The sequence below is a fragment of the Chelonia mydas genome, chromosome 22, assembly GCF_015237465.2.
Source record: "Chelonia mydas isolate rCheMyd1 chromosome 22, rCheMyd1.pri.v2, whole genome shotgun sequence".
NCBI classification, from domain to species: Eukaryota; Metazoa; Chordata; order Testudines; family Cheloniidae; genus Chelonia; species Chelonia mydas.
Genome location: NC_051262.2, coordinates 18,868,658 through 18,895,808, shown reverse-complemented (window position 1 = coordinate 18,895,808; position 27,151 = coordinate 18,868,658). Strand labels below are relative to the sequence as shown.

The 27,151-nt window shown below is 50.2% G+C and overlaps 1 protein-coding gene across 7 annotated transcripts in view; it reads left to right on the top strand.

The window, feature by feature from the left end:
* The window catches only part of BCL9L (BCL9 like), a 166,368-nt gene that overhangs the window by 98,703 nt on the left and 40,514 nt on the right, over nucleotides 1-27,151 (top strand). Inside the window, exon 2 of one of the 7 annotated variants that reach the window (XM_043533969.1) lies at nucleotides 20,905-21,054. The exons of 5 other annotated variants lie outside the window; for them this stretch is intronic. The gene's annotated coding sequence lies outside the window, so the exon portion shown is untranslated. Of the gene's footprint in view, nucleotides 1-10,036; nucleotides 10,288-20,904; nucleotides 21,055-27,151 lie in introns of those variants that run through there. One more of the 7 variants, XM_043533972.1, reaches the window with a different exon arrangement.

Here is a 27,151-nt window from a genome sequence, read left to right as displayed (position 1 = left end):
CAGAGTGGAGGTCACCCTAGGGTTCATAGAATCATAGAATATCAGGGTTGGAAGGGACCTCAGGAGGTCATCTAGTCCAACCCCCTGCTCAAAGCAGGACCAATCCCCAATTTTTGCCCCAGCCTCTCCCTTGGTCCAATACTTTGCAAGGGCTGTATCATTTATAGCCCCATTGGCTGAGTGGGCTGCTAAAGCTGTCTGTCTGCACCACACTCTGATGTGTTCCTTCCACAATTAGTGGAAGTGGGGCTGGTGCCTGGCTCTGCACAAGGAATCTCTGCACAAGGAACTTTCTCAGCACCCTTGCTATCGGCGCTGCTGATGTTACTATGGCAGGACTCACCACCCTCTACTTCAGCAGCGTTGGCCTTCTCGTTGCTGACTTCAGGATGGACACTACTTCTGACACCAGAAACAACGGACGCGTACTCAGTGCCAGCAGTACTGTTTCCACTGTCGGTGCTAGTTCTCTCTTCATTCTGGGCTACAGATGATCAGTCTGATGGCTCACATGCTTAGGGCTAGCTCCATCTTTGTCCCCTCAAGTTAGGGATTCCTCAGCATCCAGGTCGGGATCATCCTCCTCCTTCTCTCCATTGCTTGACCTGTATCGGGGGCCAGGCTGTTCATGCAGCATTATGGGTACCAGGATTGGTGCTTGTGTTGTGGTCGGGACAGGGACCCCTTGCCTGTGGCCTACTGGCCACCAATGTCCTATCCATGCCAGGAGCCTCCACGGAATCCATGGGATGCTCCTTGGTTGTGGAGGGCCCACTCCTCAACAAGCTCTAAGGAGAGATCATCAAGTATGTCTATGGCAATGACCATCGACACCCACTGCAGGCCCAGGCACTGGTGAACCTTCCCCTCAATGAGCCTCCAGAATCATCCTTCCAAGTCAGTCAATCCTGGAACAGAGTCTGGGTGTGGCACAGCTAAATGCTTTGTCTTCGTCCCTGGATGATTCTACTGTGCCTGGCTTTTCCTCTCATTCGACACCAGAGGATTTCAAGGCATACCAGGACCTTTTGCAGCATGTGGCTGCTTCCCTGGGTATTTGAGCAGAGTTTCTGCAGAAGAATACCCATACTTGGATATCCTGCAGCCATCTGCCTGTGGAGTGTCACCCTCCCTATTAATGATGCACTAATGGAGCCTGCTACAGTTCTTTGGAGAATGTCTGCTTCAGTACCGCCTACGGCAAAGAGCTTGGAGAAACGCTGTTTTGTCCTGGTGCAAGGATTTGAGGGATTTTACTCTCACCCAGCCCCAAATTCCCTGGTCGCAACCACAGTGAACAATAGGAGTCAGCAGGGCAGATTTAAGGCCACTGCCAAGGATAAGAACTCTAAATGGATGGACTTGATGGGTAGGAAGATTTACACCTTCTCTTCCTTGCAGATGTGCACTGCTAACTAGCAGGCATTGCTGTCCAAATATGACTTTGTGAACTGGATGGCTATGTCTAATTTTGCAGACCAGCTGCCCAAAGCCTCCAGGGAGGAATTTCAGGCACTTATCTCTTAAGGCTGTTTGATAGCTAAGACTTCATTGCGGTCTATGCTGGATGTCGCAGATACTTTGGGCAGAGTGATGGCCTTGGTGGTGACCATGAGAACGGCATCCTGGCTGCAGAATTTGGGCATTGATCCCGACGTGCAGCAGGCTGTAGAGGATTTGCCCTTTGACAGCCAAGAGCTTTTTTTTGGACAAGACTGAATTCCTTCGAGGACTCCAGAGCTACCGTACAGTCCTTGGGGGTGTACATCCCAACAGTGCAGAGGCGTCGCTACAGTGATCAGCAGAAGCAACAGCAGCAGTGTCATCTTCAGCACATATCTGGGCAGACTGTCCCTCCCCCGAGAGGGCAGGACTATCCCAGAAAGAGGCATAGGTCCCAAAGGAGGAGGCATTCAGGTCTGGGGTTTGGCCAATCAACAAGCTTTCCCCTGGTGCCCCCAAAGCACCCATTTTGACTCCTTGGTCCAGAGCAGTTGTCTAGCCATTGCTCCCTTTTCCCTAGTCCTTCCATCTGGGGAAAAGACTGGCTTGCTTTCACAATGCTTGGGGCTCGATCACCACTGACAGCTGGGTCCTAAGCACTGTCAGATTGGACTATGCCATCCAGTTCCTTTCCAACCCTCCCACCCATCCTCCTTCAGAGTCCCTCTTCACAGACTCCTCTCATTTGATTTATCTTGGCAGAGTGCCATTTTCAGTACATGGTGCTTCCTTTCGGCCTCTCTTCTGCCCTTCAAGTTTTTAGCACATGCATGGTTGTGGTGATGACACCTCAGGAAGAAAGGAATCCACATCTTTCTGTAACTGGATGACTGGTTACTGAGGAGCTTGTCCAGAGAGGAAGTCTTTTCTCACAACAACACTACACAGCACTTACTTGACCGCCTGGGTCTCATCCTAAACACTGGGAAGTCAACTCTGGTTCCTGCTCAGAAAATCGAGTTCATTGGGCCCCTAATAGACTCTACGAGTTTGAGAGCTCTTTTGGCAACTGACAGTTTTCAGGTGAATTACCACCTTTGCCTCAGTCAGCAGTCTCTGCCTTCCATGACAGTTCGGATGTGCCTGGGGTTCTTGGGCCACATGCACACTTCCATGCAGGTGGTACAGTTTCCAAGGTTGGTTCTTTGCCCTCTTCGAATGTGGCACAGGACAGTTTCCTGTCTGACTGTTCACTCATTGGACAGATCGGTTTGTCTCCCTCCACTGGTCCTGGACTCCTTCCAGGGATGGATGGTTCTGGAGAATTTTTGTCAGGGCATTCCCTTCATCTGGCCCTTACCAACCAGGTCCCTTGTCACCGACACTTCCATGATGAGCTGGGGAGCACATCTGGGGTTGCTGAAAGTTCAGGATCTATGGTCTGAGCAGGAGGCGTCACTGCATATCAACATGCTGGAGCTTCAGGCTGCCTACGGTGGACCATATCAGGAGCTCAGTGGTTCACATACTTAAGGTTAGGAGTACTTCTGGCACCTTAGAGACTCCTGTTGTGCCACAGGTACTCCTGTTCTTTTTGCGGATACAGGTTAACGTGGCTGCTACTCTGAAACCATACTTAAAGTTGTGGCAGTTCTGTATTAAGGAGAGTATTACTCCCATAACTTATCACTTGCCCAGGGTCCAGAATCATCTTGCAGACCATCTAATCAGGAATTTTTTCCCTGAGTCACAAGTGGTCCCTGAAGAAAAGTGTTCTCCTGGTCAGCTTCGCAGCCTTGGGCATTCCAGTGATTAACCTGTTTGCTACAAAGGACAAGAAGAAATGTCTGTTCTGCTCTCGAGGGGCCCTCAGTCTGGGCTCCCTTCTTCTTTCATGCGGCTGGTGTAGAGCAGCAACTACAATTTCACCTGAAGTTGATTGAGCCAAATGGCTACATCAGGAGTAGCAGAATTTATTGCAGTGATGCCTCCTTCATATTTATAAATTGGGCTGTAGGTAGTGATATGGTCGATGGTCTGTTGTGGGCAACCACGCTTGCGTGCCAGGGAGTCCTTGATTTTCCATTTGTGCGTTAGATGTCCACATCTACTATGGTTGGTTCGGATTTGGTTCAGAGTTGACCAAGATGACCATGGAAGGTCAAACCCAGGAACCTTCTGCATGGGATGTGGCACAAGATGCTTATTTTTTAAGTCTTGTTTAGCCCAGTCTGCTTTCCAAGCCTCTTTCTGATTGTAGCTTGATTTCATGAAGCTAAATGAATGTTCCCAGAAAGGCTTGCAGGACTTAAGACATTGTCGGGGGCATTGTCAAGATCTTGGTGAACAGGAAGACATCTGTTTTCCTGGATTTGCTGAGCTTCGTGGAACGTCACTGCAGTTCGGCGTATTGGCGGGGGAGCGATGTTAGACAGAACAGGTAGTCATGGTGTTGGAGTTGACTGTTGCCGTAATGCAGTGCATTACTATATTCATCTGAGTGTCCGATGCAAGGTAGCAAGATTCTTAAAAGGGCCCCTTCATCTCCATCCTTTGGTCTGAGGGCTGGTTCCTCTGTGGGACCTTAACGTGATCCTAGTGGCTTTGATTGGACCTCCGTTTGAGCCCCGACATCTTGTCCCTTTCTGCTTTTGTGTCAGAAGACGGTGTTCCTGGTAGCGATGACATCAGCAAAGAGTGTGAGTGGCAGGCTCTGTTGGCAGAGCCTCCTTATACACAATTCTCCAAGGACAAAGTGACTTAACTACCGCACCCAAAATTTTTATCTAAAGTGGTTTCTCTGTTTCGTTTGAACCAGGCAGTTTATTTACTTGGGTTCTTTCCGCATTCATTGATAGAGGAGCAATGTCTCTGTGCAATAGCTGTTAGTCAATGTCTAGCCTTCTGTCTGAACAGACTAAACTGTTTCATCCTTGACCTTGTCTGTTTGTGTCATATGCAGATCGTATGAAGGGACAAGGGGTTTCCTCACAGATGACCTCTAGATGGATGACGTTCTGTATCAAGACTGTATATGAGATAGCTTCAGTTACGCCCCTCAGCAGGTGCGAGCTCATTCTACAAGAGCGCAAGCAATGTCAATAGCATTCCTCAGTGACGTCTCCATATTGGACATTTGCAGACTGCTACGTGGTCGTAGACACGTATTATTTACGAACTATTATGCCATTGCCACATCATCAACCTCAGACGCAAGTTTTGGTAGGGCGGTCCTGCAATTCTTTTTTAGGTAGACTCTGAGCCCCACCTCCTGGGGTTGGTACTATTTGTGAGTCACCTAAGTGGAATACATGGCTGCAACTACTTGAAGAAGAAGAAGAAATGGTTGCTTATTGTAATGATGGTTCTTCAAGATGCAGATGTGTATTCCACGACCCACCCTCCATCCGCCCTACATTGGAGTCTGGTCTCTGGGCATTTGGTGCAAAGGAACTGAGGGGGGTCAAGGTGCTGCCACCTCATGTAGCCAGAGGAGGGGCTAGGTGCACGAGGCGCAAGCGCCACCACCTACGGATACTGCTAGGAAAAATTCTCAGGCTCCGCTGCACTACGTACAGAATACACATCTGCGTCACATCTCAAAGAGCCAGTTACAGTCAGTAACGGTTTCTTCTTTCACATCCTAAAATGGCCTATGTCTCCTGTGGTCTATAATTGTCATTCTCTCCCATCCCTAGTGCTTGCACCTGAGCGTGACTAGTGCTGGGATAGGGCTAGGTTCTGGGTACAGCTTGATCTCTCACTACAAAGCAGATCGCTCTGGCTGTGCTCTGCTCCAGTCTTTCCCCAGCTTGGTGCTGGGCACTGCAGCCCTAACATGTCAGGCGCTCTTGGCGCCTCTGATCCTTGCCGGTAGTTATGGTTGTTGGTGAGCTGGGAAACAGTTGAGATTTATATGCTGGTGTTCTGACTCCAGACCATGGGTGCAACTGACGCACTGGCTCCCACACCTGGAAAGGTGCACCTCTGCTCCTGTTCTGCTGATGTCTGCTTCTGAGCTATCTCCCCTATCCCCAGGCTAGGGCCTGACTGAAATGCAAGCCAAGGAAGCAGCTGTTTGGGGTCCCCTACCACCTCCTGCACAAGGGGGAGAAAACAACTCATTGCTAGTCCCCCTCCATCTCCTCTCTTCTCCTCCCCCCCCCCCCCCCCATCAAGGGAAAGAACTCTCAGACCATTCCCCACCACCTTCCTGGTGTTTTGAGGGGAGCACATTCTAAGGCTTCCCCAACTGAGGCTCATCCTCCTCCACCACTCCATTTTTTTTTATCCCAGCAGGCAGCGTTGTGCTTACTGGGACAGACACAGCGGAGCAGTTGCCATGCAAAGGGTTAATTCTGTGCAGCAGCTTGCTGTGTGCTGCAGGAGTGGTGTTTAGCAGCTTGCTCCAGTTGGCTTCTTTCCCAGAATGCTTTGGAAAAGCACTGACCTCTGACCCCCAGTACAAACTGAGCCCAGCACGTGGGAGGGAGAAATTACTCCCAGACCTTCAGGCTCCAGAGTTTACAAGCTGCCTGCAATAAAGCAGCCATTTTTTTCCGACAGTCACTAAATCTCCCGTTTTAGTTCCACTGCTAACCCCAGCTCCCTGCCCCCCCACCCCCACCCCCAATTCTTTTTCCTGGAACAACTTCTCCAAAGGTGACACCAATCCAGTAGCCCAAGGGCTTGTAGCTCTGCAGATCTTCAGGGCTGCTGGTTCTAAGCTGTGAACCAGGGATCTCATTGTGGAAGACGTTGTTAGACTTGGCGGTCAGTCAGCCTCTTGTTGACTGGTCCGGCTGCTTTCTGTATAGTGCTGTGCGCACTGGGATGCCTGCATGCCTTGTCAGGGCCTCTCCAGAATGATTCCTCCAGGGAGTCTCTGCACCTGCCAGTTTTCTCCTCGACCCCCTGCCCAGCGTGTGCACATGTGGAATTCTGTGCCTGCTCTATGGACTGAGACGCCTCACAAAACTTGGAGGTGTGGGGATTGGTGCTTGTGTTGCCGATAGAGAGGAGCGTTGTCTACAACGGTCCACAAAATGCCAATTGAAAGGGCTGGATTACAGTAGCTCATGGAGTGACAATATTGTTTTGGTGGTAATATCAGGAAATAGGGAGTCAGGACTCCTGGGTTCCATTCCTGGATCTGCCACTGGCTTGTGCAATTCCTTAGCTTCTCTGTGCCTCAATTTCATCATCTACAAATGGGAATAAATATACAGTGGCCACCTTAACTCTTTCCAATTCCTTAGGTAATTAATTTCCCTCCAGATTCCCTGCAGTGAGTCTAGAATTAATTCCAGCCAAGCTGGCCACTTTCTGTGAGTGATTGCTGTGCGGGAGATGCAGGAGACTTCACCAACTAGTATTTGTAAAGCATGCAATCTGTGCACCAGAAATCAGAGAGGTGCCAGCTGGTGCTCTTTCCCTTATGACTTCACTGATCGCTCCAGGTGAGACTGTAAGCTGTGTGTGTCTGGTAGTGCGCTGAATACATCAGTGCTTAGCATTGCCATACAGGTAGTTCCTGCAGCAGAGGGTGTGGGGAGTTATTCATGTTTGAACGGCACTTGGAGAACACTGTGCACTCATTATGAAAGGCTGCCATGCCATGGGCACTATGGGATCCAGATAAATAAATTAGGAGTCAACATTTAAAAACAATTACTTCCCTGCTCCTGCTGCTTATATGCAGATTCCTCAGACAGAACTGTGGGTCTCCCTGAAGGTGGAGAAACACCCGCAGTGTGCAAGCTTTGGATCCACAGACCCGGGACCTGTGGATCATTGCACTGGCAAGAAAGAAACCAAGTCATTCTCACTTCTAGACACATGCACAAAGCCAAACACACTTCTCAGGAACAGCTCTCCCACTGCATATTGCTTTGACTTCGCTATTTTTCCACTATAAGATAGACATTACCAAGATTAGGGGAGCACGTATCAAACACGTAGTACTTTCTCTCAAGCTCTTTCAAGATCTTGAGGGATCTGCAGGGGGAGCAGACGCTAGTTTAGCCTTGGGCTTTTATTTTCTTATTTTCAAACCAAGGCGTTTTCAGAGGGTAGTATGGTGGCCAGAGACCTGTGCTGTGTCTCCCGAGACCATACTGACAAAGTGTGATAGAGAAACCATTTTTCCAAATACATATTGGGCTGGTCTAGAATCCATTTGCAGGCAACAAAAAAGCACATTCATCTGAATCCCCTGCTCTCCCCTCTCTGAGAGCTGGGTTTTGTTTTTAAATCTATATGGCAGGAGACCAAACTGGCTGAGTCAGTCGGCTGGCTGGCCACCAGAAATAAAAATGTGGTTTCTGTCCCCTCCCTCCTTCTCCCATCGGTATTTTTTTTTTTCTTCTTCTTCACTTAGCGACAGTTTCATGTATTCATAACAAACCTCTTTCTGCCTCACTCCTTCTCAGGACCAGGACAAATGGAAGCTGGTTTTTGTTCTGAGAATCAGTCTAAAAGGAAAAGGTGCTGTGAGGCAGCTTGTTTTTGTGTCGCTCTCTCTAACCCACAGTGATGGAGTTTCTGAAAGGGTGGGAGGCTGCGTGCTGAACTCCTGGCCCCAAAGGGACTCTGGACATTTCAAATTCTAAAGCTAACGCTCTGCACTTTTCTAGAACCTTATCTGCCAGTCTTCAAGTGTGCAGCTAGTGGTGCCTCCCCACACCCATGTGAGTCAGCTATTACCCCCATTTTACTGATAGTTAATGGAGGCACAGAGAAGTTGCCTGAAGCCACACTAGCTAGTTGGTGTTAATCCCTTTTTTCCTGTTGTACCACAGGAGGCCCCCTGGCATGGGGTTGCTGCACCAGCCACAGGGCAGGTGTTTGGGGAATGAGAGGAGGTGAGAGGTGAAAACTGTGATTTCTAAATGTTTACAGTGCAAGTAGCCGGAATGGCACAGAACTGGGGAGGCTGTTCGAAAAGAAACTTGGAGTCAATGTTCACTCTTGGGTGTCCAAAATTAGCAGCCTAAATACAGGAGGCCTGATTTTCAGAGGTCCTGCATACCTACCCCTAGTTCCCAGTGGCTGAATGGCAGTCGTGAAAATCAGCCATTTGCTTCTGGAGGTGCCTGGCTTTGGGCACTTTAGTGTGAAACTCCTCCATCCTTGATGTCCCTGTGCCTGGATTTTCCCCCAATGCTGGGCTTCACATCTGGATGGTAGAGGGGAGAGTTCATGTGCCAGTGGCTGTGCACCTGGCCAGTGGCTGGGGCTCGGTGGCAGTGCTTGTTTCTATGCCTACCCATCCTTGAGGTGCTGCGAGGAGCCATTAGTTAATGTTTGTGCACTGGGAAGCACTCCGAATGCTAAGCATTATTACCGTCTCCCACAGAGGTGAGATTGCATCACTCCCTCCCAGGCCATCGTGCCAACTCCCAGGGCAAAGTACATGAGTCTGAGACATGCACACACACGCACACCCAACACGCCGGGGGGGTGGTGGTGGTGGTGTCTTGGGTTGTATATGAACAGCAGCAGGAGGGTTTAAGAGCCTCTTCCTGCTATTGACCGCATTCATAGGTCTCCCCTGGGGTCTGCTAATTCCCAGGGGAGAGCACCCAGCCTTGGAAGTGCAGCTTTTCCCCAGGGCTTTCAGAAAGGCTGCCAGCCTCTGCACTTGTTGCATACCCCCACGTTCCCTCAGAGGAGCATTTCTGCCCAAAAGGTTGCTGCTCTAGCCGGAATGGCTCTAGGCCTCAGGCTGGTTGGGTCAGACCTGCACAGCCTGCTGATGGCTTGGAGGGAGCTACCTCCTATAGGTCCCAAAATCCCACATGTCTCTCCTGCTTTTCTGACACCCTAGGGGAAAGATCCCACCTTTGGCTCACTTTAGGGAGGAACAGTAACATTCAGGATGGGGCTCTAGAGCAGCGGTGGGCAACCCGCAGGCTGCATGCGGCCCATTAGGGTAAGCTGATTGCGGGCCGCGAGACATTTTGCGACGTTGACTGTCCGTGGCCACGGCCCCCCGCAGCTCCCAGTGGCCGTGGTTCACCTTTCCCGCCCAATGGGAGCTGCGGGAAGCGGCGGCCAGTACGTCCCTGGGGCATCCAGATCTTAGCTGCTTTGGGTACTTCTAAAGCCTGCAGCTTTATGTCAGACACAGCCACTGCATGGTTCTGTAGCTGGCTAACCATAGATGACTCACCACGTGGAAAATCCAGGGCTATGGCATGCTAGATAGCTCTAGATTTGGCTGCTCTACATTGGGTGGTGAGCTAATTGTGTTCTCCATTAGTTCTTGTGCTTGAGTCTTTACCTTTGCTGCTCGTACTGCCAAGGTCCTTGCTCTGGACAGGTCTTTTCAGGGATCCCTTGCGGATGAGTGGTATGTGCTTTCTGTCAGCCCTGCACAGAGTGTGATTATCACTAAAGGGAATGTTGTAAAGACCTGCCTGTGATGGGGTTGTGCAGGGATTCCAGAACACGTGCTCTGCTGGAAAGTTCAGTAAGTTCCTTTGCCAGCACTGGCACCTGGGATCCACAGATTTGGCTGCATTCTCTCTGCTTCTCCTGTCTCCAGCAATGAAGAACTTGCCCTGGGAGCAGAGCTGGCCATCCAGTGGAAAGCCGAATGGGCTCCAGCTCACTATCCGCTGCCATGCTGGATCCAAAGGAGGAAGAAAACTCTGGGTGCCGGTGTGGTCTCTGGGTCATGGCTGCTGGTGCAGGGATCTGGTCTGTGGAGCAAGTAAAGGGCTGTTCTTCTAGAGCATGTGAGGCGCGGACTGGGCTGCAAACATGGGCCCTCTGCAAAGCAGGAGATTTGGAGCCCTGTCACCCTTCCTGGGCCATCACTGCAGTGTCATTATAGATGAGGTATCCGACTTACAACCCAGGGCAAGACAGTTGGGGAGGTTCAGGGCCACCTCCCTATTGCTTGTCATACCAGAGTCTCTCCCCCATCAGGCCATGAGGCAAGTTTATCTCTATGGCCCAGTCAGTCCTTAGTGCTGCTTCTGAGATGGGCAAGGGGGCCAGTTAGTACCAATGACTGCTGATGTGGAAACCTGAAGACTGGGAGCAGATGCAGCAAACTCAGCCCTGCAAGATGATTGGGAGGGTTTCTAGTGACTATCTCAAAATACGGCTTGACTTGTCTCTGTGCTGTAGCTTCATCTAAGAGGATCATCCCAGCTGGAGCATAGACTCCATTATTAGGATTTATTTGTATTCTGGTAGCACCTAGGGTCTGACTTAGAAGGGGTCCCATTGTGCTTTTTGCTGTGCAGGGTAGTAGATAGTCCCTGCCCTGCAGTTCTTGTTGCTCTCTGAGCAACCACCGGATGCCTGGATGGGGTGCTGGAAGGCAGTGCTTTGCCCCTCTGTAGCTTGCAGGGACAGGGTGCTGTTACTTGGAATGGATGATAAGGTCCTGTCCTCAATGACAGAGTCACTAACCCACCCAAACTGGAGATGCCCTTTGAAAATAACAAGGCAGCTCCTGGATGCTCTCTGATTGCAATGGAGTTTTGGGTTTAATGCTGGGACTTGCCCACTCTTGTGTGGCTCTGTTGGGGAGGCTCCCTCTGCTGGGTAACTAGGCAGGACTTTTCCAATTACTTTGGAAATTTCTTAACAGGCCACGGTCCCTTCTCCTTTCTGTGTGTCCTGCAGGAGGAGGTGCCAGCCAGGCCCATGTGCCAACATGGGGTGTGCGTGTGCATGTGGCAAATGGGAACGCAGAAGCACTATCTCTAGTGGTCTGAGTGTCCACATGGAGTGAACAATTGCAGCAGGGAGGGGAGTGTGATTTCCTTTTCAGAACTGGGAGCCAGGACAGTCTCTCACCCTGGGCGGCCACGCTCTGGCCATGAAAATATTCCTACCCTCACCACCCAGCTACATCTAGATGTGGGGAAAGCAGGGTGCATGTGAGGGAGGGAGCATTTGGTTCCTTGTGGGCTGTGGTTTGGCTGTTGCTGGTTTGGCTGTTGCCTGTCTAACTTCAATAGTGCTTCTGTGGGCAGCCCAGTGACATGTTCTGGGGGAGTGGGGAGACAGTGGGTGGCATTGAAGCAGGTGACTGACATCTCTTGTTGCTGCCAAGTCAGCTCCTTGCTGCACTGAGTGTTCATGGCTGCCCTATGTCTCCATTTTTCACTGTGTGCTGTATCAAGAGCGGTGTTGCATGCAATCAGACTCCCATTGGGGTGCACAGGAATTGCGGTGCACAGCACCTCACAGTAGCAGCGCTTATTTAACAAGCCAAGGAGACTCCTTGGGGTGTGATTAATTTTCGAATGCAAATTGGCCAGTCGGTTTCTGAGGCAGATTTTCTTCATTTGTGTGTTTGGATTTTATTATTACAAATGCTGGCAAATGCTTCAGCCTTACTCTGGCTTCTGTGTGCTTGAGCGAGGGGCCTGCATAAATGCAAGGAGCCGGTTGGCTGCTGTGAGCCATGCGGGTATTTGAGGATATTCATACTGGTCTGAACTAGTTTGCTGCTTTCTCACGTAATATATCACCACTCAGTTGCAATCCGTACTTCCAAGGCAAGGAAGGAGAGAAATTGATTTACTGTTTTTATTTTAGCAGAAGAGGATGTGATGGGCTAAGAAATGGAAAAGTGGAAATAAATCCTCTTGTAAAGAGAATGGACTGTAGTATATTTCACTCCATTGAAATGAAGTGAACTTAAGATGTATAAAGAAGGTTGGGAATGCAATGAAGAGAAGTTGCTGGGGGTTCTCATGGGTCTAAGCCGTAGGTTTCACCTCAGTCCCCTGTGCTGCACAAGGAAAGCTGGACACTAGGGAAATGGCTCTCCTCGTCCATAAAGGTGTCTGTTCACATATTAAACCATTTTCCTGTTTTGATTCAGTGGCCATGGCCCTGTGCACACTACGCAATGTTCTTCTTTGAGTGATGGTTCTTGTCAATTCCAGTCAGGTGTGTGCGTGCGCACGTGCACGGTAGCTGGAAAATTTTTTCCCATAGCAGAATCCATCGGGTTCATCCGGGCGCCCCCTGGAGTCATACCTTCATGGCGCTCAATATTGAGCCCTGCCGACTCGGCACCTCCTCAGTTCCTTCTTATTGCCAGTGGCAGTAGGCTGGAACTTCCCATAGCCCTTGCTTTAGCAAGCGCGTTCAACTCCAGTTGTTTGTATATAGTTGTTTTATCTTAGTTGTTAGTGATTACAGTTGTTGGGGGTCTCCACCCACCTTCCGACTTCCCGGAGCTGTGGTATGCCACAGTCCCCTGGTGTTTAAAAACTGTGTGGTCTGCCCAACGTGCATGCCAAAGAGCGATCCACACTCCCCACGTTTACGGTGCCTAGGAGCGGGTCACCAAAAGGATCGCTGTAAGATCTGCCATGAGTTCTGCCCTAGAACCCTTAAAGAAAGGGGACAGTGGCTTAGTGATCCTCATGGAGGCAGCTCTACGCACACATTCAGACCCGGGGCTCCCTTATGAGGTCCAACAGACCATTCAGGACCCCCCATTTGAGGGTGTGACTCTTTTCTCTGAAAAGACAGACAAGAGGCTGCATAGCCTGAAAGACTCACAAGCCACGCTGAGGTCTTGGGCCTGCCACACTGTTGAAACACTTTAGGCCACAACCTCCTCCGAGGTTCTATCAGCAGAACTGCCAGGACGGTTCTCAGGGGAGGAAAAGACAACACCCGTCCTCAGGCCAGGGCTCTGGCCAACACAAACCACCTTCCGGCCCCAAACCGGCCTTTTGAAGGTGCAGTCAGGGACAGCGCACCAGAACAGAAACTGGATCTACCCACCTTACCTTTTCCTCCTGACTGTCCCCTTTCTACCGTGCATGCATGGTCCGTATCACTTTGGACTGCTGGGTGCTCTGCACAGTAGAGAGGGGATACTCCATCCAATTCTGTGCCCTCCTGTCCTTCCACCCTCCTTCCTCGTCCCTCTTCAGGGACCCTTCTCATGAGCAGCTCCTTATCCAGGAGGTGCAGTTGCTCCTATCTCTAGGGTCAGTGGAGGAGGTTTCTCAGGAGCACAGCGGTGAGGGCTTTTATTCCCCGTATTTCCTAGTACTGAAAGCCAAACGCTGCCTCAGGCCTATCTTGGACCTGCAAGAACTCAACAAGTTCGTGAAGAAACTCAGGTTCCGCATGGTCTCCTTGGCCTCGATCATCCCCTCACTGGATCCAGCAGACTGTTATGCAGCCCTCTACTTGAAGGACGCATATTTTTATATCGCAATCACTCAGCCCCACAGGAAGTACCTCAGGTTTGTGGTCAAGTACCCACCACCAATTTACCATCCTTCTATTCGGCCTGTCAGCAGCACCTCAAGTCTTCACCGAGTGCATGGCAATTGCTGCTGCGTTCTTGTGCAGGCACCAGGTACAGGTCTTTCCATACCTCGACGACTGGCTGATCAGGGGCTGCTCCAGGACCCAAGTGGAAGCTCCGGTCAGATTCATCAGAGCCACCTTTGACAACCTGGGTCTCCTTCTAAACAAAGCAAAATCGACTCTGTCCCATATCCCACTTGGACAGAGAGCCTAGTCGCTCCCCAAGCCTCGCCCAGTCCTCGACTCCCTCCTTTGGTGGCTCGACCCTCAGGAGGTATGCTCAGGGGTCCCCTTCACCACTCTACAGCGGTCTCCGTCACTAATGACGGACGCATCAGACTTGGGCTGGGGAGCACATCTGGGAGACCGCAGGACTCAAGGCCTCTGGTCTCAGGCAGACCTGGGTCTCCACATAAACGTCAGAGAGCTCAGAGCGGTGCGCCTAGCATGCCAGACCTTCCAGGCATACTTAACGGGCAAGCATCAGTCATGACGGACAATACAACAGCAGTGTTCTATATTAACAAATAGGGGTGTACACTCCTCTCTCCTGTGCCAGGAAGTCCTCATGCTGTGGGACTTCTGTTTAGAACATTCAATACATCTGCAAGTGTTGTACCTCCCTTGGTGCAGAACGAGCTGGTGGACCACCTCAGCAGGTCGTTTCACAGCCACGAATGGTTCCTTTGCCCAGGCGTCGCGATTTCAATCTTCCAGAGGTGGGGCTTTCCCTAGATTGACCTATTCGCCACGTGACACAACAGGAAGTGCCAGCAGTTCTGCTCCTTCCAAAATCACAGCCCAGGCTCTCGCGCGGACGCATTCCTCCTCCACTGGGGAGGTTGTCTCCTATACGCCTTTCCGCCAATACTGCTTCTTCACAAGGTGGTACTCGAGATCTGGAGGGAACGAGCTCAGGTCCTATCAATAGGGCCAGGCTGGTGTTATCGGCACTGGTACACATCTCTCCTAGACATGTCCGTGGAATCCCCAATCACCCTGCCGCTCTTCCCGGACCTTCTGGCACAGGTTCATGGCCGACTTCAACATCTGAACCTCGAGTCGCTTCATCTCATGGCATGGTTGAACCCAGTGGAGGTTTCCTGTTCAGACCGGGTTAGACAGGTCCTCCTTGGCAGCAGAAAACCCCCTACGAGAGCCACATACCTTGCCAAGTGGAAGAGATTTTCAATCTGGTCAGCACAGCCCCATTCGTCGCTGACACCAGCCTCAGTGCCACTTACTCTGTACTGCCTCCTCCATCTGAAGCAGCAGGGGCTTTCATGGCCATCAATAAGATTGCACTTAGCCACCATCTCAGCCTTCCACCCTGGCACGGAGGGCCGCTCTGTTTGCTAACCCTGTGGTCTGCCGGTTTTTAAAAGGGCTTGACAGGCTGTACCCTAACGTCCGTCAGCCTGTTCCTGCCTGGGACCTCAACCTGGTTCCTTCTAGGCTTGTGGGACCCCCCTTTGAACTGTTATCAACATGCTCCCTGCTCTACCTCTCTTACAAGGTGGCGTTCCTGGTAGCGATAACCTTGGCCAGGAGGGTGTCTGAGCTCAGGGCCCTAACATAAGAGCCTCCCTACACTGTGTTCTATAAGGACAAGATTTAGCTGAGGCCTCACCCTGCTTTTCTCCCAAGGGTTGTGTCGCAGTTTCACATCAACCAGGACATCTTTCTCCCGGTGTCCTACCCTAATCCTCATTCCAGCGGCAGTGAGCAGAGACTACACTCCCTGGATGTCCGCAGGGCGCTGGCCTTTTACATCGAGAGAATGAAGCCGTTCAGAAAATCAGTCCAGTTATTCGTGTCAGTGGCAAACAGAATGAAAGGACTGTCTGTGTCGTCACAAGGCATTTCGTCATGGATAGTGTCCTGTATTTGTGAGTGCAACAATCTAGCAGGTGTTCCTGCACCTCCAATCGCTGCACACTCCACCAGGGCGCCGGCTTCGTCAACAGTGTTGCTGGCACAGTGTTGCTGGCACTCAGAAAATCTGCAGGGTGGCAACGTGGTCCTCCATCCATGCTTTCGCCACGCACTATGTGATTACCCAGCAGGCCAGAGACGATGTGGCCTTCGGACGAGCAATGTTCCAATCAATGGACAACTCCAACCTTGCCTCCTGAACTTGGATTTGTGAGTCACCGGATTGGAATTGACATGAACAAGCACTCAAAGAAAAAACGGTTACTCCCCTTCTCGTAACTGTTGTTCTTTTGAGATGTGTTGTTCATCTCCATTGCAATACCCACACTCCTACCCCTCTGTCAGAGTAGCCGGCTCTATATTGAGCACCATGAAGGCGCGACTCCAGGGGGCGGCTGGACCAACCCGGTGGATGCTGCTATGGGAAAAATCTTCCAGCTACTGTGCACATGGGCGTGCACACACCTGGTTGGAATGGACATGAACAACACATCTCGAAGAACAAGAGTTATGAGAAGGTGAGTAACTTTTTTTTTTTTACCATGTCTGAGCATAGCTGTGAACATGTTGTAGTGTAGGCAAGGCCAGAGTTTGCTCAGGAACTGGGATAACCTGGTGGGGATGAGGAGTGGAGGAGGCGGGAGGGCAAGTGATGCAGGTGACACCTAGAATGTGTTTTCAGAGCTTTGTGGAGACTCTAGGTCTGGAATCACACAGGGTAGTGGAGATCAAGAGTGAGGGGTATTGGCAGAGCTGTGGAGGGCCTGGATCCTGGAGCTGGGACAGTAGGAGGTGCTCCAGGGTTAGGATGAGAGTCCACTAGCACAGCTGCCTGGAGAAACATATACTGCACCTGCTTGTGCCTAGCCCTAGGCCTCTGCTATCTTCTATTCTGTTTTCAGTCTCTAAGACCCAGTTCTCCCGGCTTCGGAAGGCGTAGGGAGAAAGAAGGGTTACTGCCTGTGGCCGTATGTCTCTGTGGTCAGAAAGCCTAGTCCTGTCTAGCGCCAGATTTCCTTAAACATATTTAATGGTCTTCAAATAATTCTCCTTTTTATCAGTACCTGAAAAGGCCCCCATAACAGAGTGTGGCTAATCTGCTAATCCGATACATTCTGCAACCAATGAGATGAATTGATCTCCTCTCCAGGGTGTTATGACTGCTGGCCCAAAATGCATTGGTAGAGCTGTGGGGTGTGGGACCTGTCTGTACTATGCCTGGCAATGCTCAGTGCCTTTAGTTTGTTGTTTTCATAAGCACCAAAGTCCCCCAACGAACACAATTTGGGACTTTTTTTTTTCCCCTCCATCTGGCTGCAGTGTTGGAGTAGTGACTCGCTGAGCTCACATCAGTAGAGCCTGGTGGAGAAGGTGAACGGGGGCCAGGAGCCCTGTTAAGGACTGGAGGAGGAGACATTAATTAAGTCAGAATGACCTGCAGGCTGCTCAGATGCATCACAGTGCTTTAGAAGTGTAGACCAACAGTTCCAGTCCTGGGCACCTAACGCTGCTGACTTCAGTGGGAGCTGTGTGTACTCAGAAGCTCTGAGAACTGGCACCTTTATCTGGGTGCTTAATAGGAGGCACCCCAGTGTGAAAACTGCAGTCTGCTGGCTTTGGTGCAAACGTGAGCTTGGCCAGTCACAGCGCTGAGAATGCATGTTCAACATGATAATTACAGTAATTACTGACGTTGGCAGTAACCCTAGAGATTGTTCTGAAAACCAGCTTCCTCCTCACTATTCCTGTGTTTTGCTTTTTGCCATTCTCTTGGAAGATTGGTTAGTTCCATGATTTTCTGGTCAGTTTCCCTTTCTGGCTCTCCTGTCCTAGCCTAGCACTGCAATGGTTGGGTTACAAATGCTGCAGAAATCTTTAAATCCCAGTCATTCTTCCTGAAATGAAGGAAAAGAACCATGAACACGGATTTGTTACTGGCAGGGTTGTTTAAATCCCTCCACCCAAACCTCCTCTCCTGCTCCCAGCCAAACTGAAATCCCTTCTAAACTTCATGGCAATCAGTCTCCCTTTGACATTTTGCACTGTAAGCGGTTGTTGCACTGCCTGATCCACTCTTTCCCACGGGGCACACACTGCTTTGTGGCCCACACTGCAGCTGTTTGTGGTGTTCTTCCATCCTAGCAATTGTTTTTAATGGTGAAGGAGTGGAAGGAGGGAAGCGTCCCTGAGAGACTATTTAACTTCCACACCTGCCTTTATGTTTCTCCCCAGGCAGGTGACCGGAGCTTGGCACAGCCTGTTTCTAACATAATCACCAGGAAAGACGTTTGTAACAAGGTCTGACCCATGGGCAAACTTTAAAACAAACACAAACAAACTCCTGCATCCAATCGATGCTTGGATCAATGGGTTATTTTTTTCTATCTCAGGAAAGATGCTAGGGCTGTGTTGACTCAGCCTGTCGAGGTGGCTGTGCTTGTGTGGCTGTCTCCCGGCATATCCCCCTGCCAGAAGGCTGACACTTAAAGGCCAGAATTTCAAATGCTTAGTGCCCACTATTGGGGCCAGATTTTGGGTGCATGTTGGGTGCTAGGTTCTTGGGGAAAATCTGGTCTGTAATGTCCATTGCTGGATCCCATGTTTAACTGGTCCTGTCTTGGGCATATAAAATACTTGAAGGTGGGCGAGACCACTCAGTTTTGAAGCTAGAGGAGTCCTTTCATGGGGCAGGAAACGGGAAGATGCGTGGGAGAGTTCCTGAGCTTTTGGGCAGCCTGTAGATTTGATTCTGTAGGGCCAAATAACATATTAGAGCAATGGCTGTTCAGCCAGTGAAGCATCTGGCAAATCCAATGGGAAGTTGTGGGATAATGTATTTTCTACTATTTGGCCATCCCTCGCAGTCATTTTGTCTCTTAAAACGTATCAAATGGAAAGCTGATTGACAGCATGTTATAGTGAAATGCAGTGCCCCCAGGCTGGAGGGGTGGCAGCATCCACCATAGCTAGTAAGTTTAGTCCTGTTACATCTTGTTAATAAACAGCTAAAAAGATTCCCCCAGGTTCTATAACACAGCACACTTCCCAGACACCACAACTGTGTGTCTGAAAGGCAGATCCAGTCCCACATGTGCTGTGCTTCAGAGTAGCAGCCGTGTTAGTCTGTATTAGCAAAAAGAAAAGGAGTACTTGTGCTGTGGCTGATCCACTCCATGGTGCTACTTGTGCTACTTGTGACCAAGGTTGCTATCCTGGAGATCCCTTCTGGAGCCATAATCTGAATAAAAGTGGAACCCTCAGGCCCCGTGACCTGATCCCCAGCCCTGCTGCTTTTGTAGTTTCACTGTATATGACCCCAGCCAAATTGTTGGGGGAGACATCTTCACCCTGGAGATGGCTGGAAGCAAAATCTGAGCATTTGCTAATCCTTGATTAGCCTTCACTATGAAGAAATGGGCGCCTGCTGACGGGCCTTCATTGTTCCCTTCAGTGCTTTGTGGCCAAGTGCTCTATGTTTTTATCCTGGGGTGTTGGGTTAGCCAAGGGCAGGGCATGGCATGGTCTTGTGATGGTCCCTTAATGTGAATTCTGGTCAGGGTGGGTTTTTTTAACCTGGACATTAAACTTGTTGTTTGTCCGTCACCTTTCCAGTCAGGTTCTGATGTCCAAGGCTGATTCTGTTGAGTTTACAGGGTTTGGCAGCCGGGAGACAGAATACCCCAGATACCCCATCCTCCACCCCCATTTTGGTGACTGGAACCCCCATGTACTCACTGCCTGGACTCATTGTCTGGGTGGGCCCTTGTTAGGGCTTGGGGATAGTGGGGCGGTATAGGGCTCTCACAGAAGTATCCAGGTAATGCTCAAAATGAACAGTGTCTGAGTACCTGCCTGCCACGGCAGTGTAGCTTCAACAGGAGAGAAAGTGACACAAAGAAGGCTTCAGCTTGGGTCTCTGGTTTCTACCATGCCTCCCCTTGCCACCAGAGAATTCAGCATGGCAAGAGTTACACATTCCCCATGGGCCTCTTCTTCACACAGACAGATATCCTTATGTGGGCACATTCACGTCTACACATGCTGGTGTGGGCACGCTCACACATGCACATTCATGTGCATGCAAATACAGACTCCCCCTGGCATGGGCAGGCTTGTACAGGTTCACACAGATATGCTCAAGCAGGCATTCCCATGCATACAGACTTCCGTTGACATGGGTACGCTTGCTCACTAACATGCTTGAGCGGTCTTGGTCACATGCACATGGATGCAAGCTCACGCTGGCGCAGGCACACACACACTGATACACTCAGGCACGCGGCAGAGCTAAGCCACAGTTCTGGTCTATTTTTCGGAGGACTCCTAAGAGTTTGGAACGTATTTCAGATGTTACAATCTTAGAGGGGGGAACGCAAGAACAGATGGCTGGAGGGTTCAGAGCAGCAGCCCGGCTGGAGGGTTCAGAGCAGCAGCCCTGCTGGGAACTGATATTTATAGGTGGATTTAACCCCTGTGTGGTCTTTGGAACCACCTTTAAAGCACAGGCACAGAATCTCTGTTCCAGAAGTGAGCTGCGAGGACGCACACAACAGAACCAAATCCAGATATGGATGGTCCTTTACCTTCTGTCTCTCCGAGTCACACGGCTATCCAGATCAATTAGTGATCCAGTTTGGAAATCCAGAGTAACATGCTCCTCCTGATTCCTTGAGTGTGGGGGACGTGACTTTCTCTGCACTGTCAGCCTGGGCTGTTGGCTTAGCTGTGCTCATTTTTCTGTTTGTCTTGTTTAAATTGGGGCCGGTCTGTCTCTCCTGAGCTGCCTCCAGGAGTTAGGGCTATGAGTCCTCAGATGAGCCTACAGTTGCTGGGTTAGCAGGATTAGAGATATCCAAACAAAGGCAGGGCTAGCTTCCTTGCCCTATTTATGGCAATGGGCACCCAGACTTTTGCCTGGTCTTCTGAGGGGGGAGACATTGCAGCCTAGAGAAATATTTGCTTCTGGGCAGACTCCCCTGTGAAGGTGCTTGAGCCTCTCCATAAAAAAAATCCTTTTATCTGACCTCTTCTTGTGGCCAGTGCCTGATGATTGACATGAAGAACATACTAAGTTAGCTGAGCAAAGCTGGTTACGGAGCATGGAATACAACCTGTCAGTGCTTTGCCAGAGGCTGCAGACTCATCCCTAACCCTTTCCCTAAGAGCAGTGAGCTCCCCATTTGGGACCTGAAGTTATACTGTACTATTTATCTTGTATAGTGCATCTTACGCAGGATCCCAAGGGGCTTTTCTGAGATCTATAACTTCAGAGGAAGAGAGCAGTTAAGAGGCAAGGGAGGAAAGTGATGTCTTTACCTGAGACTTGGCGTGACAGAGGAGCTGCAGTAGAGAAGGCTCTTGGACCAACAGGTGAAAAGTGGGGAGGGGAGGCAGGGCTGTGAGATGCTGGGCAGATCTACTTAGGCTGCTAAACATAAGAAATCGAATAATCAACTTTGGTCTGGAAACGAATTGGGAAGCCAGCAGAGCTCCTGAGCCAGAGCAGAAGGCTGATACCCAAAGGGGTATCTGAGCTGGTCCGAGTGAAGGGACAGTGGAGACACTGGCCACACTTGCAAAGTTAGTGCTGCCAGATTAGTGGGTGGCACTGGACTGTAGCTGCTGATGGGAGAGGGTCTGGTCACTTAGCCTGTGTGAGAGATGAAGAGGGGAGGCCCAGGCTTGAGGTGGAGATGGACATGCATCACAATGACTTGCTACCCATTAACCCACTAGGCTTTCTACTGCAGTGTAGCCAGAATGGTATGTACCAGTGCCTGTTCCTAGCAGGTTGGGGTCCTGGGGTGTTAATGTCTGTACTCTGAGCCACACAGGGCTATGGTTGTGTCTCCTGTCTACACTGCATGAAACATCCATAATGACTCGGGGAGGCCAACCCCAGCACATTTCAGTGATATGGACCAATGCAGGGTCTGGGAATCAGGACTCCTGGGTTCTATTCCTAGCTCAGCTGCTGACTCACTGTGTAACTATGGGCAAGTCACTTCCCCTTTCCATGTGTCCGTCTGAAACCTGGGGATGTGCTCTTCTGCCCTCGCTGAAGGGATTGAGAGGGAGGGTTAATGTTGGTAAGGACTTGGCCATGCAGGGGACAGAGTGCCATTGGCTCCTAAAATCCTCACTCACCCCAGAGGGGACTTTCCACCATATGAACTTAAAGGGCAGGAGCTGCTCCCTGGACCCTGCCTTGCTCCTTTTCTTTCCTGTCTGAGATTGAGATTTGTGTCCTTGGAGCTTGCATGTGTGCTGTTTGGCAATTCCCAGCACTTCCCTGGAGCCTTGGCTGGGCTGCTGGAAGCTCTAATGTACTTGAGGCAACAAAGTTGTGGTTTCTAAGGCCTGGCTCGCCCCCTTTCATTGTCCCCATCTTTCTGCCATCTCAGTCTTTCTTCTCCTCCCTCCTTTCCAGTTCAGCAGCAGCAATAAATTTAACTGACATCTCCTCTACTAAATGCCTGGTAATTGCTGCTATGTGCCCCTCATGATGATTGTCTCCTCTTCCACCCTCCCACCCCCCAATCTGTGCTGCTTTATCTTTCTCCTAATTATGCAGTAGCTCCTATACTGGCCAAGGTGGCAGCCGAATTTTCTCTTACAGTTATGCCCTGCTGGTAGCATTGAGTTGGGGAGAGGGGGAGTGAGAGTTTTTTGCCTTCTGTGGCCAACTACCTTTGCCCCACGTTTGGAATCCTGCCTTGGAATATGCCTGTGGGGTGAAGGGAGAGCCTTGTACCTCCTGCCACCAATCCCCCTGACTTCAGAATAGCTCCAATTGTGTTGCTAACCATGCTCTGCAGCTAGCAGGCAATGGCTTAGAGAACATAGCAAGGAACCATCCTGCTGCACTTTAGAAGCTTTGAATGCATCTGTCTCTATTCAGATGTGACACTGGCTCCCTTAATAAATGATCGTTGAGGCAGTAGAAACCAGGTTGCTCGGCAGCACGATGCATCTTCTGGGGATGGTTGGGCCACCTTTGGCAGCGGATTGCTGCATCCTGTGTGGGTCTGAGTACATCTAGATCTGTGTGCAGGGCCGGGGAGATGCACTCACTCTCTTTCTGTACCTGACCATGGAGGAGGAGAGTGCATGGCAGGAGCAGTACACCCATTTGATAACTCCCAGTCCCAGAAATCTGCCCACACTTGCCGGCCCTCCCACAATAGCCCCATTGTTCCTGCCACCAGCAAGGAGACTTCCTGCAGTTCCCTGGGCATTGTTAACCGTCTGGTTACAAGCTGCAGAACCAGCAGTGTGCTCCTGGACAAGTGCAGAGTGGAAGGTGTAGGGGGCAAACGGGGAGAGCTTCTGTTGCCCTTGGGCTAGTGGTGCAGCTTGCAGGTTCGGAAGTAGGAGCCTCATTCTAGTGCTTCCCCACAAACTTCTGTTGGTCCCATTTCAGAAGATGGGTAGTAGATGTCTTTGTTGAAAATACCATCCCAACATCCTCCGAGGAATGCTGTATCTGCGGGGATGTAAGCTGGGCGAAAGGGGTCCAGCTGAGCTCCTACATCCTCTCCCCAAATGAGAGCAGGGGGAGAATATTCTGCATATTTCTAGGGTGCTGCTTCCTGTGGTATCTAGCCAAGGTGACTTGCTATGCTGGGGGCAGTCCCAGCCTGTACCTCTGCACACAAAGAAAGATCCAGGTCAGCTATCCCCTGTTACTCTGGCACTGTGTCTGGGACAGGAAGTGCCTCTGGGTGTGGGGAGATATATTTGGGATGTTGGGGTGCTAATTCCAGTGGCTTAGATATCGGCATGGAAACCATTTAAAGCAATCCCAGCTTGATCAAAGTGCCCTCTTCCTTCCTGTGCTGTAATGTGATCGTGAGCCCAGGAGCTGCTCTTGGCCTTCTCTGGTTTCTGACTTCTGTGGATTCAAAGACAGCTCTGGAAGGAACAGACGTGCTTTGCCGCGGATACAGGCTTGCTGTCTGAAGCAGGACATGGATAGAAACAGGTGTGTGTGTGTGTGTGTGGACTATAATGGATAGTGAATGTAAGGCAGTGCTGCCGAGTAGTGGGCTGCGGAAACTCAGAATCCTGGGTTTTGTTCCCTGCTATGGCTGCATCTACGCCAGCCATCTTCCCACTACCAGAGACAGTCTGCACTAGGGCCCCTACCATCACTATAATGGAGTTGCTTGTGGTGATAGAGAGCAGGGCTCAGCAGCCCTTGGGGCTCACTTCCAGGTTACATCTTATGTTCCTAAAATCTCATGCTTCAGGGTTTCAGCTGGCCACCTGCAGGGGTCAAGACGGGATCCCCCCACCCCCACAATGTATTCTGGGTTTTGTTTTCATTTTTTAATCTCCTTATGCAGAAGCATCCAGGATGTCTGTGGCTGGAGATAGGATATAGGAGGGGTAGGTCAGGGCTCTGAGTGGCACTGAGCATTCTCTATCTCAGGTGCTTGGCTGACAGGTTCTTGCTCACGTGCACGTGGTCTACCTGATTGCCATATTTGGGGTTGGGAGGGAATTTTCCCCTAGGCCAAGTTGGCAGGGACCTTGTTGAGGGGTTTTTCAGCTTCCTCTTCAGTGTGTGGGTGTAGGTCACTTACTAGGATTATCTGGGTGTATCTCAATCATTTCCCTGCCATTGTGGGGGCCTCCTGCACTGGTGCACTTCAGTCCCTCCTATTCGCTGCCTGTGGCTTGTAATAGTCTAGTTTCTTGAGGCTGTAATACCTTGGTCTCATTTCAGTTGTTGGGTTCAGTGTGCAGGTGCTGGATGGTGCTGGTGGACTGTGACGTACAGGAGGTCAGACTAGATGATCTGGTGGTCCCTTCTGACTCTTTGTCTCAGGGAGGAACGGTCGGTGCTTGCACCCCTACCACACACACACACACACGTTTTGTGTGCCTCAGCGTTACCATTTGTAAAATGAGGTTCATTCCCTGGCCTGTCCTTTGGGGTTGTGTCCCTGGAGGGAAGGGGCGAGGGGGGCTGCTCGAGGTGTTGCTGTTGTGTGTGTTAGCACAGAGTTTAGTTGTTGTTGTTTTTTTTTCTCCCATGCATGTTGATTTATTGTGACTCCTCTGTGAAGACTCTGTAGCTAAGGGTCTGGCTGAGCTTCAATTATAAACATTATAAATCCATTCAGAGTTGAAGCTTGGCACAAACTCTCAGGCCCAGAGGTGACTATTTTCCCCCTTCCAACTGCAGAGACTCAGCCCAGCTGAGGTGGGGGCTCAAGCTGCAGTCAGCTCTTTGGAACAAGCTGGTACCCTCAATTCTGCATAGACCCAATCTCTGTCCTTGCCCACTCAATGCCAACTTGTGATGCATTACAACAGGACCTTTCTCAGGGTCACATGAAGGCAGAGCCCTGTAGAGTTGCCACAGCATTTCTTCTGTTACAGAATTATGCTTCAGAATAGTGAGGGTTGGGGAGAGGAAGGGGAAGGAGGTGCTGCACTAGTTGTTCCAGAATCCTTGCAGGAGTCTCTCCAGCTCTGAGTTGTGAAGCCCTTAAAATGTGGAGTCTCTTCTGAAACAACAGCTCTGAGAAGTGTGAATTGGCCCATTTCTCCAAACAGGCTGTGAACTTTGAAACTTACTGAACACAATATAAATATTAATGTCATTAACGATTTCACTGACTATCATTTAACTAATGTGTTTATTTCACAGTGACTGTCAGTAAGCTGCCATCCCACTGCCAGATGCCCCAATTCCCCCTATGCACCTACCATACAATGTCTAGCTTCCTCCCCCACACACATTTGCAGTGCAGTAACAGGTCACTATGAAAATCAGCCACATGTTGAATACAGAATGTATTAGGCAGAGTAAAATAAATGGAAATGACCATCCTAGTGATCAGCCCCGACCTTTGTCTGAGTGTGGTTAACTCCCGGAGTTACTGCACTAAACATAACTGAAGCTGCCACAGAATTTTTGTCTGGCTGCACCATAGCTGCAGAATCCAAGCACCTGGCCACAGAGCACAGGGTTTGTTGGCTGCAGGAGTCACTGCATACCTTGAAATGGGCCCCCAGTGAGCCCAAAACACTTGGGGCTAGGTACTCCTGTGATTGGAAAGCCATGGGGTATCTGTATGCAGCCTGCCCCCTGCTGCCTGTCTGCTGCATCTTGACAACCCTGCCTGCAATCCCTACCCACAGGGGAATGATCTGTGATCCTAATGACTCTTTCCATTCTGTGACCTGGCTGAAGTGGTGACACTGAAATGACAATAACCCTTGTTATTTGGAGCACCTTGCTTCATGCCTGTGGGGTCCAGACACTCTGCTATCACCTGGCCTCTCTGGTCTTTTCTTCTCTTTGTGAGGTGAGTGTCCAGGTAGCTTCTTGTGGCACCTTAGAGACTAACAAATTTATTTGGGCATAAGCTTTCGTGGGCTAGAACCCACTTCATCAGATGCATGGAGTGGAAAATACAAAAGCAGGTATAAATACATTGAAAGGCTGGCAGTTGCCTTACCAAGTGTGAGGTCAGTCTAACGAGACAATTCACTTAACAGCAGGATACCAAGGGAGGAAAAATAACTTTTAAAGTGGTAATGAGAGTGGCCCATTTCAGACAGTTGACAAGAAGGTGTGAGTAACAGTAGGGGGAAATTAGTATTGGGGAAATTAGGTTTAGGTTTTGTAATGACCCAACCACTCCCAGTCTTTATTCAGGCCTAATCTCATGGTGTCCAGTTTGAAAATTAATTCCAGTTCTGCAGTTTCACATTGGAGTCTGTTTTTGAAGTTTTTGTTATTGAAGAATTGCCACTTTTAGGTCTGTTATTGAGTGACCAGAGAGACTGAAGTGTTCTCCTACTGGTTTTTGAATGTTATGATTCCTGATGTCAGATTTGTGTCCATTTATTCTTTTGCGTAGAGACTGTCCGGTTTGGCCAGTGTACATGGCAGAAGGGCATTGCTGACACATGATGGCATGCTGATACAGACTAACACAGCTACCACTCTGAAACAGGTAGCTTTTGTCAGGCTGGCTGACTCTGCAGCCCCACCTGCATCACCCACTGACTCCCAGGACTGAACTGCTGTGCTGCTCCCGAGAGACTGGCTTAGTGGTAGAATAGACGACCCCCACCCCCCCACACACACACATATACACACAGTGTTGTCAGTGAAGGACTGGAAAGGGTTTAAGAATATTCATACCTAGGGTTGCCAACTCTCCAGGATTCTCCTGGAGGATCCAGGAATTAAAGATTAATCTTGAATTAGCGATTGTCATGGGATGAAACCTCCAGGAATACATCCAACCAAACTTGGCAACCCTACTCATATCCCCAAAAAACACACTCACTCACACACCCTCTCTCACCTCCTTGCCAGCTTTGTGGATGTTCTAAATTAACAAGGCATCTTTCCCTTCTGTTCAGAAGGAGTCTCTGTAGGGACCATTAGGAAAAGTTGTTTGTTGGGCCTGCCCCCTAAAAAGTAAGATGTTACGTGGCA